Raw genomic sequence first — 15,581 nt, forward strand, 5'->3', positions numbered from 1 at the left:
ATAACATGTATATCTCATGGATAATTGTCAATGCAAAGCAATATAACAAATGCAATATGCAAATATGTAAGAATCAATGCACAGTTCACACAAGTGTTTGCTTCTTGAGATGGAGAGAAATAGGTGAGCTGACTCAACAATGAAAGTAAAAGAATGGTCCTCCATAGAGGAAAAGCATCGATTGCTATATTTGTGCTAGAGCTTTGATTTTGAAAACATGAAACAATTTTGTCAACGGTAGTAATAAAGCATATGCATCATGTAAATTATATCTTATAAGTTGCAAGCCTCATGCATAGTGTACCAATAGTGCCCGCACCTTGTCCTAATTAGCTTGGACTACCGGATTATCACCGCAATACATATGCTTTAACCAAGTTTCACAAAGGGGTACCTCTATGCCGCACTGTACAAAGGTCTAAGGAGAAAGCTCGCATTTGGATTTCTCGCTTTTGATTATTCTCAACTTAGACATCCATACTGGGACAACATAGACAACGAGATAATGGACTCCTCTTTTAATGCTTTAAGCATTTGACAACAATTAATTCTTTTCTCATTAGAGATTTGAGGATATTTGTCCAAAACTGAAACTTCCACCATGAATCATGGCTTTAGTTAGCGGCCCAATGTTCTTCTCTCACAATATGCATGCTCAAACCATTCAACTCGGTGTAGATCGCCCTTACTTGAGACAAGACGAGACATGCATAGCAACTCACATGAAATTCAACAATGAGTTGATGGCGTTCCCAGTAAACATGGTTATCGCACAACAAGCAACTTAATAAGAGATAAAGTGCATAATTACATATTCAATACCACAATAGTTTTTAAGCTATTTGTCCCATGAGCTATATATTGCAAAGGTGAATGATGGAATTTTAAAGGTAGCACTCAAGCAATTTACTTTGGAATGGCGGGAAAATACCATGTGGTATAGGTAGGTATGGTGGACCTACTGAAATATGGCATAGTGGTTAAGGCTCAAGTATTTTGGATGCATGAGAAGTGTTTCCCTCTCGATACAAGGTTTGGGCTAGCGAGAGCTTATTTGAAACAAACACGAGGATGAACCGGTGCAGCTTCAAAACTCACATAAAAAGACATATTGAAAACATTATAAGACTCTGCTCTGTCTTCCTTGTTGTTGTTCAAAAGCTCAATACTGAGAAATTGTCTAGACCTTAGAAGAAACCAAATATGCAAACCAGAATTTTAGCATGCTCACATGTATTTCTTCATTAATGGGTTTGCAAAGCATATGATGCAAGAGCTTAAACATGAGCACAATAATTGCCAAGTATCACATTACCCAAGACATTTATAGCAATTACTACATGTATCATTTTTCAATTCCAACCATATAACAATTTAACGAAGAGGAAACTTCGCCATGAATATTATGAGCTAAGAAACACACATGTGTTCATATGAACCCGGCGGAGCGATAGTCTCTCTCCCACACAACGCATGATAGTAATCCAATTTATTCAAACAAAAACAAAAAACAAAAGCACACGGACGCTCCAAGTAAAGCACATAAGATGTGGCCGAGATAAAAATATATCGTTTCAAGAAGGAAAGGAACGCACGAGTAATTTATCGATGAAGAAGGGGATGCCTTGGGGCATCCCCAAGCTTAGACGCTTGAGTCTTCTTAAAATATGCGAGGGTGAACCACCGGGGCATCCCCAAGCTTAGAGCTTTCACTCTCCTTGATCATAGTATATCATCCTCCTCTCTTGACCCTTGAAAACTTCCTCCACACCAAACTCGAAACAAACTCATTAGAGGGTTAGTGCATAATAAAAATTCACATGTTCAGATGTGACACAATCATTCTTAACACTTCTGGACATTGCCCAAAGCTTCTGAAAGTTAATGGAACAAAGAAATCCATCAAACATAGCAAAAGAGGCAATGCGAAATAAAAGGCAGAATCTGTCAAAACAGAACAGTCCGTAAAGACGAATTTTAAAGTGGCACCAGACTTTCTCAGATGAAAATGCCCAAATTGAATGAAAGTTGTGTACATATCTGAGGATCACACACATAAATTGGCAGATTTTTCTGAGTTACCTACAGAGAATTCTGCCCAGATTCGTGACAGACAGAAATCTGTTTCTGCGCAGTAATCCAAATCTAGTATCAACATTACTATCAAAGACTTTACTTGGCACAACAATGCAATAAAATAAAGATAAGAAGAGGTTGCTACAGTAGTAACAACTTCCAAGACACAAATATATAAAAAAAGTACTGTAGTAAAATAAACACATGGGTTATCTCCCAAGAAGTTCTTTCTTTATAGCCATTAAGATGGGCTCAGCAGTTTTAATGATGCACTCGCAAGAAATAGTAGTTGAAGCAAAAGAGAGCATCAAGAGGCAAATTCAAAACAAAATTAAGTCTAACATGCTTCCTATGAAAAGGAATCTTGTAAATAAACAAGTTCATGAAGAGCAAAGTAACAAGCATAGGAAGATAGAACAAGTGTAGCTTCAAAAATTTCAGCACATAGAGAGGTGTTTTAGTAACATGAAAATTTCTACAACCATATTTTCCTCTCTCATAATAATTTTCAGAGGCATCATGAACAAACTCAACAATATAAGTATCACATAAAGCATTCTTATTCACATGCATAAAAGTATCATTACTCTCCACATAAGCATAATCAATTTTATTAATTGTAGTGGGAGCAAATTCAACAAAGTAGCTATCATTATTATTCTCATCATCAAATATAGGAGGCATATTGTAATCATAATCAAATTTATCCTCCATAACAAGTGGTACTAAAAGACCAATATCATTATAATCATCATAAATAGGAGGCAAAGTATCATCAAAGTAAATTTTCTCCTCAATGCTTGGGGGACTATATCATGCTCATCAAAGCCAGCTTCCCCAAGCTTAGAATTTTCCATATCATTAGCAACAATGGTGTTTAAAGCGTTCATACTAATATGTTCCATAGGTTTTTTTATTTTCGCATCAAACCATCCATGTCTTAAATCAGGAAATAGAATAAGAAGCTCATTGTTGTCCATTATGCCTAACTAGTGTAAACAAGAAACAAAAAGATGCAATTGCAGGATCTAAAGGAAATAGCTTCGAGCACACACACAACGGCAACGAGAAAAGTACTTTACACGGGACCGGAGTATGAGTGCCTTTTACCTTTCCTCCCCGGCAACGGCGCCAGAAAAGTGCTTGATGTCTACGGGTGCTTCTATTCTTGTAGACAGGTGTTGGGCCTCCAAGAGAAGAGGTTTGTAGAACGGCGACAAGTTTCCCTTAAGTGGATCACCCAAGGTTTATCGAACTTAGGGAGGAAGAGGTCAAAGATATCCCTCTCAAGCAACCCTGCAACCACAAAGCAAGAAGTCTCTTGTGTCCCCAACACACCTATTAGGTGCACTAGTTCGGCGAAGAGATAGTGAAATACAAGTGGTATGAATGAATACGAGCAGTAGTAACGGCGCCAGAAAAGTGCTTGCTGGCGTGCAGTTGATGGTAGTAATATTGCAGGAAATAAACATGTAACAGAACAGTAAACAAGCAGCGATAGCAGTATTTAGGAACAAGGCCTAGGGATCATACTTTCACTAGTGTACACTCTCAACATTGATCACATAACAGAATAAATAAATAGATGCTAGACTCTACATCCTCTTGTTGGATGATGAACACCACTAACTGTGTAGGATTACACGAACCCTCAATGCCGGAGTTAACAAGCTCCACAATATTCAATGTTCATATTTAAGTAACCTTAGAGTGCATGACAGATCAACATAACCAAACCAAGTACTAACATAGCATGCACACTCGTCACCTTCACACTACGAAAGGAGGAATAGATCACATCAATACCATCATAGCAATAGTTAACTTCATAATCTACAAGAGATCACAATCATAGCCTACGCCAAGTACTACACGATGCATACACTGTCACCATTACACCGTGCAGGAGGAATAAACTACTTTAATAACATCACTAGAGTAGCACATGGATAAATTGTGATACAAAACACATTGCAATCATAAAGAGATATAAATAAGCACTTCACTATGCCATTCATAACAGCGAATAAGTATTCTGTGAAATATAGCCTAAGAGACCCACACGGTGCACACACTGTCACCTTTACACACGTGGGACAAGGAGTCTCCGGAGATCACATAAGTAAAATCCACTTGACTAGCATAATGACATCTAGATTACAAGCATCATCATATGAATCTCAATCATGTAAGGCAGCTCATGAGATTATTGTATTGAAGCACATAGGAGAGAGATGAACCACATAGCTACCGGTACAGCCCCGAGCCTCGATGGAGAACTACTCCCTCCTCATGGGAGACAGCAGCGTTGATGAAGATGGCGGTGGCTTTGATGGAGAAGCCTTCCGGGGGCACTTCCCCGTCCCGGCGGCGTGCCGGAACAGAGACTCCTGTCCCCCAGATCTTGGCTTCGCGATGGCGGCGGCTCTGGAAGGTTTTCTCTTACCGTGGCTTTTCCGTATCAAAGTTTTAGGTCAGGGACCTTTATATAGGCGAAGAGGCGGCGTCAGAAGGTCAACGAGGCGGTGACACACTAGGGGGGCGCGGCCAAGTCCTGGGCCGCGCCACCCTGGCGTCTGGTGGCCCAGTGGCCCCCATCTGGCCTCTCTCGGGTGTTCTGGAAGCTTCGCGTGATCCTAAGATGCTGGGCGTTGATTTCGTCCGATTCCGAGAATATTTCCTTACTAGGATTTCGAAACCAAAAACAGCAGAAAACAGACAATCGGCCCTTCGGCATCTCGTCAATAGGTTAGTTCCGGAAAACGCATAAATATGACATAAAGTATGCATAAAACATGTAGATATCATCAATAATGTGGCATGGAACATAAGAAATTATCGATACGTTGGAGACGTATCACCAGCACCACAATCCCTCGCATGCAGCAGCGCCTCCTGGACTTGTAGCTTCATCGCCGTCTGTGTAGCAGCCACTGCCGCCCAAAGTAGCAGACGCCGACGACCTCTATAGCAGACACCGACGCCTACTGTAGCAGCCCCGACGCCGATTGGAGCAGTCGCCGGCGACGCCGATAGGAGCAGCAATAGCTGCCGCCACCGCCGATTGGAGCAGCAACAGCTGCCGCCACCGCCGATTGGAGCAGCAACAGCTGCCGCCACCGCCGATTGGAGCAACTGCCGCCACAAGTTGCAGCAAAACAAGCGCGCGCGAGAGAGAGATCTGGCGTGGAGGAGCTTGGAGCAGTAGGTGTTGAGGGAGAGGGGCGTGGGGAGCAAGTCTTCGTGGAGGTGGAGGCGGCGCCGCTCGTGTGGCCGGAGGTGGAGGCGGCGGTGCGGTGGGCGTGGTGGTGCATCAGCAGCGCTGCAGGTGAGTGAGAGGAGCAGCCGCGGCGGCGCTCGGTGGCGAGAGAGGAGCCATGGTGGCGAGAGAGCAGCGGTGGCGGTGCTCGGTGGCGACGAGTGGGCACGCCCGGAGATCCATGGCGCGCTGGCCGGCGGCCGAGATGGCGGTCAGGAGCCATGGCGCCAAGATGGGAGCATGGGATTCGCGGGCAGAGTCGAGGTAGCGTCGGCGGCCGACGAGGTCGAGGGGATCCTGCACAGGGAGCTAGCGGGGGCTGTGTGGAGGCGACCGGCGACGAAGTCTCGTGGGGAAAAATGAAACCAGGAGGATAAGGTTGGAAGGAAGAAGAAAAAAGAAAAGAAAAAAAGAATGGGCCCACACACGTGCGTCCACCGGATGCGTCGCATCGAACGGCAGTGGATCAGGAGGCTACGGTGCGTGGATCCCCGGGGAAAGCAATCATTTTCCTTACAAATTTGGAAGGTCATGTACACACATATATCACGGTCGTTATTCCGTGGCAGATGTACAACTTCCACAGTTCCACTCAGGAAAAAAAGCAGGCCGGTCGTGTGAAAAAAAAGCAGGCGGCCGGCTTTGTAACACAGGCTTTGCCGTGTGCATGCCGAAACTCGGCAACCACCATAAAAACGAACGGCAAAATCGGTAGGCACATCAAATATCCAGACAAAACATGGCAATGCCAAGCACATGGCAAAGGCCAGACAAAACATGCATCAAAAAAATAAGTCATGGCAAAGGCTGCGACACGTGGCCGTGGTGGCCACCCTTCGCGGAGTTGTTAAAACGATATTTTGCGAGTGTGGCCACCCCTTGGCTAGGTTCGCATTTTAGTTGATTTTTCAGTGAGATTTTTAAGCTCACATGAAAAACTATGCATGTCCATTTCCAGATGTATCCTTTGGTATGTATTGAAGGGAATGTTACGATATGATACATGTAGTCCTAATACATTCAAAACATAATTACCTTAAACAAAGGTACCTAAACTAATAAAGTACAATACTGAGTTCTTACTATTGGCATATGTATAATGGCCACAATTTTAGCACTATGATCTTCTATTGTGGACGTCTAGTGGAGGTTTAAATTTATTTGTTTGCTGATGAATTAGTTTGTACTGAAGTTCAATCCACCGTCCACGTTCTGTTCAGATATGTGCTTGTGTTGAATTATCTTTTTACTATACTAGTAAATAAGCACGTGCAACGCACGTCTTGTCTAATACAAATTACAGTTTTGATATTAAGCATAGTATAACGTAACGTAAAAATGGTAAACGGCAACAATAAGCTACCAATGATATAAATACCACAGCAGATTTACGTTCAATGTTTTTGAGTTTTTGAATTTATTAACTATAATCTCACCTAGTTTTGTAACTGTCTTATCAATAGACTTGGTAGTTTGTGATCAAAATATAATCATTGCAACCGTGGAAGCATTTTCAGTACGGTGATCACGCTAAGTGCAATGGACAACTCCTATGAAGAAGCTAAGCATAATGGCTGTCCTTTCTGCATCACCTTAATTATTTATTCTTCATGGACGTCCATAGGATGAGAATTGGTTCATATTTACAGTACATGATTTTCAATGTGGCAATGCAGTGCAGTCTGCACAGATACTCATTAATATTTATTACGAAGATTGCCTAACAAAAATTATCATTAAAAAAATATGCTTTCATATAGGTACCTGTTATAAGAGCCATCCACTGATATAAGTGTGGGTGTGGCAACGTGCTCAAGAAATAGAATAGCCATTAACATCAGAGCTCGAGGTATATCTCAGAAGAAAAAATCATGCAAGTTCATATTGAAATATGATAAATCATAACTTTGCTTTATGAACCAAATTCCTGGGTAAAGAAGGTCGCCCCTCCTAGAAAAAAAAGTTATGTGAATTTCCTAATTGCCTCGTGCTACCCCTAATACCAGGAAGATCAAATACGTAGTAGTAGCTAAATCAAGCCGAATATAAATGAAGCAATTACCATACTTAGCAGAATTAGGGTGCGCAATACCTGGTTCTTCAACAGCATAGAATGGACGGGGAGACTATAGATTGATGAATGGTCCAATCCCTCACTTGGCTGAGCTCACAAAAATAATCCACGATTCAAGGTGTTGCTGAATGTGATTAGTGCTTACATGTACGGTGCAGCCAGGATACACCCTCGCCTAGCTGCTCTACCTCGCCTCCGTCCCACACAGCCCCACCTCACCACCACCCACGGACTGAGACATAGACAAGAGTCGGCGGAGCTGGCCGCCAATGGGGAATTTGAGTTGGAGGAGCATGCATGCTAGGTTACGGGGTCTCCTCTCTGTGCTGTTGGACGATGGTGGAGATTCGTTTCCAAATTAAACGTTAATATGGCGGACGTATGGTTTCCAAATTAAGCGCTAATCTGTTGGACGGTTTCCAAATTAGTCGGGCCTTGTTATGGAAAAGACGTGCAATGTCATTGGAGCATCCTAGACCGCTCGATCTGCGAGGATAGACGGGTGAGATTAAATGTTTCTGCCCACTTCGTGCTTTTATAAGTAGTGGAGATGGAGACTATATGTGTAACTTGCGCAAATACAACACAACAGCTTCTATCTCTTTTCATATATCCACCTATCATTCTCGCCCTATGACATGTGGGGAAGCTGATTTGGAGGCCATACTTTGAGTAGTGTTTAGGGCACCACTAGGAATCGGATGCCGATTTGGGCTTCCCATCGGACCACTATTCATCCATCCGATCGGAAGCTGTCAAATCGTAGGATGGCGAAACAAAGCAGCGTGTAATTCCAGGAATTTGGGGGCAATTTAATGCTTCCTAGATTGTATGCTTCTGTATTTACTGCTTCCGTGATGCACGTCCGCTAATGTGGCTCTCCTCTACATTTGTTCGCTTAAGTGCTTTTCGGGTAGCCTCTGTTAATTGCTGATTTTTAGGAAATAAATTATTAATTCCGAGTAAGGAAGCATATTTTTGGAAACTAATCTTTCCTAATATCGCTTTCCCAGTTAATCGAATTTGCTTCTAACACTTTCTTTTGAAAATTTGCTTGTGAGTATCTTTTTTTTAGGGATGCTTGTAACATATCTTAATTATGCTTTCATGTGTAAGAAAAAGGTTCTGAAATACTACACGAAAAAAATTATGTTTCCATCCTCTTGGATAATTTGTTTCCATGCTAAATAAACTTTGTTTTTATATTTAATAAAATATCTGTCCCATGAAACAGGTTATTTTATTTCAAACATAGAAAACATCACAATATCCAGAATAGCTTCGAAGAAGGTTTTTTTTTTTTTTTTGCCAGTGAGCAAATAGGGATATTTTTTTTGTATATGCTTCAAGCGAATTGGGTATTGTTTCTACAAAAATTGAATTTACTCCTATACAATCAAGAGTTTGCTTCCATGAACACAATGTTGAATTGATAATCGCATGTATTAATTCCCATCGTTTCAGCTTGTTGCTTCATACATAGGAGATTAGAGCTTCCGATGCATTTCATATTTGCAACCATCAATCAAGTATGCTTCCGACAAGAGTAATACATGCTTCCTTCCAACTAGAACAATGCTTCATATTAACAATATCTAAATTTCAGTTCATACTTTTCTATCTTTCCATGATTTCTTCTATTTGCTTCCTACACACTTGATCAGTGTGATGTGAGATTCGTGAATAAAAAGATGCTCCCAACGAACGCATTACACTGTTTCTACAAGAACGGTTGCTGCATGATAACAATGGAAGCATCCAACGTTGCTGCATGGGGACACCTTGCTCGATCTCGACACACTAATCGACCAAGCGTCGACTGTTCTCCCACTGTTGCACTACTTTATGATCATGAGCCTTGCATTGACGAGACAATGCATCTCATTCAACCATCCTGCTGCAAATTGACTCTTCAACAGATGCTCGAAATCAGCCTCCTTCATGATGCCTACAATAATAAGAGGCATAACATGGAAAGCAAAATGAACATGATGTGGAAGCAAAAGAAACGAGAACATGGAGAAAAATTTATGTACTGAAGAAACAATACTAATTCTACAACGAAGCAAACTGAAAACATAGACGCAAGAAGCACAACTATAGACGCAAGAAGCACAGTAAGGTGAAGCGCATAATATACAGTCACTATGAACATTGCTTATAAGTAGTACATGGAAGCACAAAAAAAAAAAAACTAGCCCAAACATGAAGATTACTAGTGAACATGAAGATTACTAGTGTTGCCATACAGGGCTAGCAGATGCAAGGTATGAACACATGGATCAGCCGTCAGCGTCTGGTGGCGACCAGCACGGCGAGTGGCCGCTCGGTGGGGCGGGAAGGGAGCAGCGCCCAGCGAAGCTGCGGAGGCAGAGCAGGCGACGGCTGACGGCGAATGGGCGACGGCAAAACGCTGAAGGTAGTAGCAGCCGGCCAGGTACTTTTCACTTCTTCAGCCGCACGCGCATAGCAGATCAGCTTAGCAGACATAGTGTCCTAGAATCAAGCTTGTAGTAAATCATACAGTATACTACATTGAGACAAAAAAAAAATAGTACAATGAAATACCTAGCAATTGGAACCTGGCGCCGCCACTGCTTGGGAATCCTAGCGAAAGCGTAGAAGTTTATAAGCGAAAATATACATGGTGCTGCTGCAAGATGTAGGTAACAGAAATCTAGGACGAACTGGAAGTGATCGGTGGAGCCTGCCGCACCTGCTCCGGCCGGTGATCGGTATTACCGGCGGCCGCCGCAGTGGAGAAGGGCCGGTAGACGCACTGGCGGAGGAAGAGCGACGGGTCGACTATTACCGATGCGCAGGCCAACCGGATGAAGGCGGAGATGTCGTCCTGGATCGGAGGATGCGGCATGGTGGGGAGAGATGAGGCGATGTGAGCAGGTCGTTGTCTCGCTGGCGACGGGGATTGATTTGGGGATGCATTTTGGGAGGCGATGCGGAAGATCAATAACTGACCATAAATATCGGAATTTTAGGTTGGCAAATTGCATACTTAACGGGAGAAAAATAAAAACGAAAAAGCCGTTCGATGAAGACGAGATGGATGGCACCGAATCGGTCCGATACTTTGCTTCTCATCGGACTCCAGGGTATAGTGTTTACCGTATGTTTAGTGTGACAATGTAATTTGTCCACTACCTAGCCAAATTTGGTCCCCGCAAATGTATCATTATTAACTTTTAAATCGAAGACCCCATTTATGATCTGGTCATTTACATGGTGTTGAAATCTTCAAAGCAAGATCAATCTTGAACATGTTATAAAAAAGTATTAATTTTTAATTTTCAACTATAGTAAAACTTCGTAATTATGTTTATCTTAGTTCATGTACATTTGATGCATGTTAGTAAAGAGGCATAGTCATCGTTTCATTATGTTCTCTTTATTGTAGAAAATATAAATTGTGTACGAGTTTCATCAATGTTCTTTTGTGTTTTCAAGTGTATAAAGAGGGGGTTTTCAAGTTTCCGAGTGTACCTCATTGAAATATATTCAATATTGACTTAAACCTTAATAAAACACGCATGAAAGACCAAGGGAAACTTGTAGAAACATCAAAACCAATGTTTGCCCATGAAACATAATTACATATGTTTGTGTGCAAATTTAGTTAACCATATTTAATCTAAAACACATGAATTAAATGTTACTAGGAGGCGCTGGCGCGGCGCACGCCGCGCCCGTGGCCTTTCGTGTGTAAGATGCTACTAAGATTGAATTAGTGCTAATCGTGTATACACTGTTAGGGTTTTTTTTTATTGAGATGTCAGCTCTAATGTCAGAGAAAGTAGTCTGTCGCTTAGTGGCTAGGGGCGCCACCTGGGCGATGCGATGCCCACGTGGTTCTGCATGTTTTTGGGCAGAAGGCGGCGACGGTCAGCCATAAGCTCTATAGACAACATGCCCACCTCGCACCTTCACGTCGGCCCCGGTGCTGGCCCGTTCTCCGCTTTGCAGGTACTGAGGCTGGCCACCGGCAGAGTAGGCGCCTTGCTGCAAGTGCTGGCCTCCGCCGGCGTATGCACCTTGCAGGCCCGGGGAGAGAGGGGCGCTGATGTGGCTCTCCATGCCTGCTTGTGTAGAAATAGATGCGGGGACTGCAAGCCGACGATTATAAGCGTGGGCAAGGATGGATTCAGTTCGTCCGTGGCTAGTATGGCATCTTTCCCGGTAGCGTTTCAAGAGTTTTATTTCCGTTCATTGCTAGTAGATAGCGGGTACCAAAATTGTGGTGCTCAAGAAAACGAAGGAGCAAAGGCGGGAGAGACAGAAGAGTACGCCATTATTTTGTTCATCTGGTGAAATTCCTTGTTACTAATGTGATTGGCAACTGAAAAGGGAAGAGATTAAAGTACAACAAACAACACAGATGGCTCAATCGATGGCTTTACCTCCTCCCCGCGCATCTCCCTCAAGCAGCGCATGTGCCTCTCCTGAGAGCAAGCCGGCCGCGCGGCCCGCGCCCCCGCACCGCGTCCCGCGCGCATGGCCGCACCCGCGAAAACTCCTCTTCCGCGCCAGCGGCCGCCGCCCTGCGTCGCTCTCCGCGACCTCCTTGCCACCTACTGCGCCCTACTGCCGCTCCACGCCTCCACACGATGGCCGGCGCTTCCGCGAGGTTGCCCGCACGCCGCCCTGCCTGCGTCTGCTCCAGCACGCCCGCAGCAGCTTCCTGCGGCCGCTCATCTCCCGCGCATGACCGGGCGACTCCCGCGCTCGCGTCCCAGCTTCAGCACGTTGGGCTTCCTCGTTCTCGCCATGTTGCCTCCCGTGCGAGCACCCGTCTGTTCTCGTCATGCGCCCGTGCGGCCTCGGGGCTACATCCTCTGCCCCTCGCAAGGTCGCGGCTCCCGCGTGCGCCCTGCAAGTGCCTCCTCTGGCTTCAGCCCGCCGCTCCCTCGACATGCGTTGCCCCGCGCGCCCGTGTCCGTGAAGACGCCGCCCGCGCCGCCCCCTCCGGACCAGCGCCATATGCGTCCCGCGACGCCCTTCGCACCTGCAGCGCGTAGCCGTGCAAAGTACCGCACCCGTGCTCCTCCCCTGTGCACCAAGGCCGCGCGCCCACCGTCGGCGCTCCGCTCGCGGTGTTCGGCCCCACACCGCGAGTTCTGCATCTCTGCTGGTTCGGCCACGCACGCGCCCAAGGCCTCCGCTCCGCCCACTCCTCGCCCGGCGCCGCCTCGCGTTCCATGGCCCTGCCGCTGTCCTGCTCCTGCGCCCTCCGGCTGCTCTGCATGCTCCACACCAAACTCCGGCTTCGGCGCACCCCGCCGCTCTGCTCGCGCCTCCTACTCCCGCGCCGGTCCCCGATGCGCCCGACTGCTCCGCCTTGTTGTGCCCACTAGCTCCGGCGCCCGCTGGAGCCGGCTCACGGCCCTCGGCCTGGCCGTTCCCCTCACGCCATGCTCGACCAGCCGACCTCCAGAGACAGGCAGAGAGAAGGATCCTTTCACCATCTGCCACCAACGCCATGATTCTGCTCACCATTCCAATATATTTGTGAGGAAAAAGAATAGGAGCGGGCCACTGCGATGGGAGGAATAGAGCAAAAGGTATGTTTGGGTTGTGGATTCTTCTGGTTGCAACGCATCGTGAAGTTTCGGTCTATTTAATTGTCTCATCAATCGGTGGTGGTGGGGCCATCAGCACCGCTTTGACCAAAACAGTTGGAAACCTCAATCACCGGAAGAAACCTCATCAATCTATGCATGAAAGAAGGAGAAGGGCCGCCAGACCAAAAAAAGGAAAACAAAAGTTATCAAGCGCTGAACCAGGTAAGAAAGAGAAGAGGAGGATGTACGTGTCTCTAGCCAATTGGAGATAAATAGCTGGTGAATAGTAACCAGGGCAAAGAAAGTGCTTTAAATCAGCCACCCTTTATATAGGGTATAATGCGAACTCTGATGAATTGTAATCAAAATTGTGAAAAAAAATCGAGAACAAAGGTTAAATTATACCAAAAATAATATAATCAAAATCCTAATGAGATTGCATTTAAATATCTGAGGCTGACTAACATAAAAAAAATCAAATTACAATAGTAGTAACATTGCAAAACCTAAACTCGAAGTAAAATTCTTTAGTAGTTACCGTTAGGCTGAGCTTTGGGTTTCAGCTTTACAGTCAAACATCAAAGTGCGTGCCTTTTGGAATTAGCTGATAGGAACTAATGATATAATTATGCATACTTTTAAGAGAAAAAATGTTATGATCCATACGATCATCTTAATGCAAACAAATGTAATTTGTTTCGACTAAGGCGCCTAGAGTGGTAAAATATCAACTTCATATTGTTAGCACCATACATAATAGCCACGAGCATATGGAACGCAATCTTCGATTAGTTATAGACACTTTTCATCGACTGGATGTCAACATAAATCTTTGGTGATCCGACAGATTCAGCCGTGCATTCTGAATTCACAGCTAGAACGTAAAACCACAGCGTGACACTGAAGGAGGTATGCACTAATTAGAAGCAAATCTCAGAATTGAGAACCTTTCAAAACGCACCTAATTAAGGTCGCAGCGACGTATCTTTTTTAAGAATCAACCATGAGCTATAGCCAGAACGCCTGTGCCTCAAAATCATCGCGATATCTCAACACTTTATAAGAGCGAGCACGGCGGTCCATGATCCTGAGGTAGCCCGCGGGCCCGTCGCGCTCGTACTTGAGACGGAATGTGGTCAGGCGAAGAACACACTCTTCTCCGTCGACAACAGGGCGCTCCTTCTCGTTGGCTCCCTGGCACCGTAGGCGCTCGAAGAGACAGTACTCCGCTCGTTCGCCCATGTATACGAGCTTCAAGTCGAGGCGCCTCTGGCCGGGGTCATCGAGGACAATCTTCTCCATGCTGCGCACCCACTGCAGCGGGCGGTTCTTGTTCTGGTCGCTCGATGGAACGTCGCAGGCGCAAATGTAGCCGCTGGTTCCGTCGCCATCCTCGCCAACTTGGAGACCAACCCACTTGTTTAACTGGCGGTCGTAGGGGGCATGGCCTGTGAACGGTAGCTCCCAGCGACCGTTGCGCGTCCACTTCCAGCACTCGGCACTCATCGTGTGATAAGCAAATATGTCGACGCGGTACCCCCAACCAGCTCCGGACGGCTCCTCGTGACCCACGGGCGTGGAGACAAAGATGGTGCGATCTTGCGGGTGCACGGCGTACCCCTGGATCTCCTCGGGACCGAACGGGAGCCTCTCGGACCAAGAGCTAGCCTTGCCGCCGTAGCTCCAGCCGATCCGCGAGGAACCGGAGCCGTCATACCAGGTACAGTCCTGCTGCTTCACCTCAACGTCGGCGGCGGCTTCAGCATCTTTCGCTGTGGTCATGACATGGAAGCTGTCGACCGAGGTTGTGCCGAAGTCCAACACGTACAGCCTATTATCGACGGGCACGGCTACAACATACCCGTACTGCAGGGTGTCCGTGGGATGAGTCGAGACAGACAGCGCCGCCGTCTTGATGTCGTAGAGGATGGTGACGATGCCGCTATCGCCCGAGTACATCAGGCTCGAGTACGGTGAGCAACTGGTGGCGACGATGCAGCTGCCTGCCGCGGCAAATTGCGTGGCCGAATCATCTTCTGTTACCTCCATGCGGATGTGCGCCGGATGGGGTAGGCGCCGCGGGGCCGTCGCGGAGTCTGAGTTGGCGTCGCCGTCCCGAAGATCGGCGTCAGCGTCCAGTTTGTAGATGCCGTAGTCCTTCTTGTGGTCGTCCAGTACCACGTACAGATGCTTCTTTGCCGCCGCCGGCGGCTGGTGCCGATCCACATTGGTGGCGTCCGAGACGTGCCTCCGTGAGGCAGATACCAGGTTGGGGCAAGGAACTGCGGTATGGGTCGGACGGTGGCGGCTGACAGATCGGAGAGGAGAGGTGATCAGGTGGTTGTGTCGGCGGAGGAACGAGCGACACGCCCACATCGTGTTTCACGATCTAGCTTTTTTCTCTCTGTCTGACGGGATTTCACGAGCTAGCTAAAGGAAGACGAATATCGGAGAGTTCGCGATCTAACTAGGGGATTTCAGGATCTACGCATTATTAGAGGTCTTGGGCGATCTATGAATATCGGATTCGACCGGGCTGCAAGGCCGATTTGGCGTGTGTCAAATTCAGTCCAGATGCAAATGCCACCGTCAAAGTTAC

Source organism: Lolium rigidum, chromosome 3, assembly GCF_022539505.1.
Source record: "Lolium rigidum isolate FL_2022 chromosome 3, APGP_CSIRO_Lrig_0.1, whole genome shotgun sequence".
Lineage (NCBI taxonomy): Eukaryota > Viridiplantae > Streptophyta > Magnoliopsida > Poales > Poaceae > Lolium > Lolium rigidum.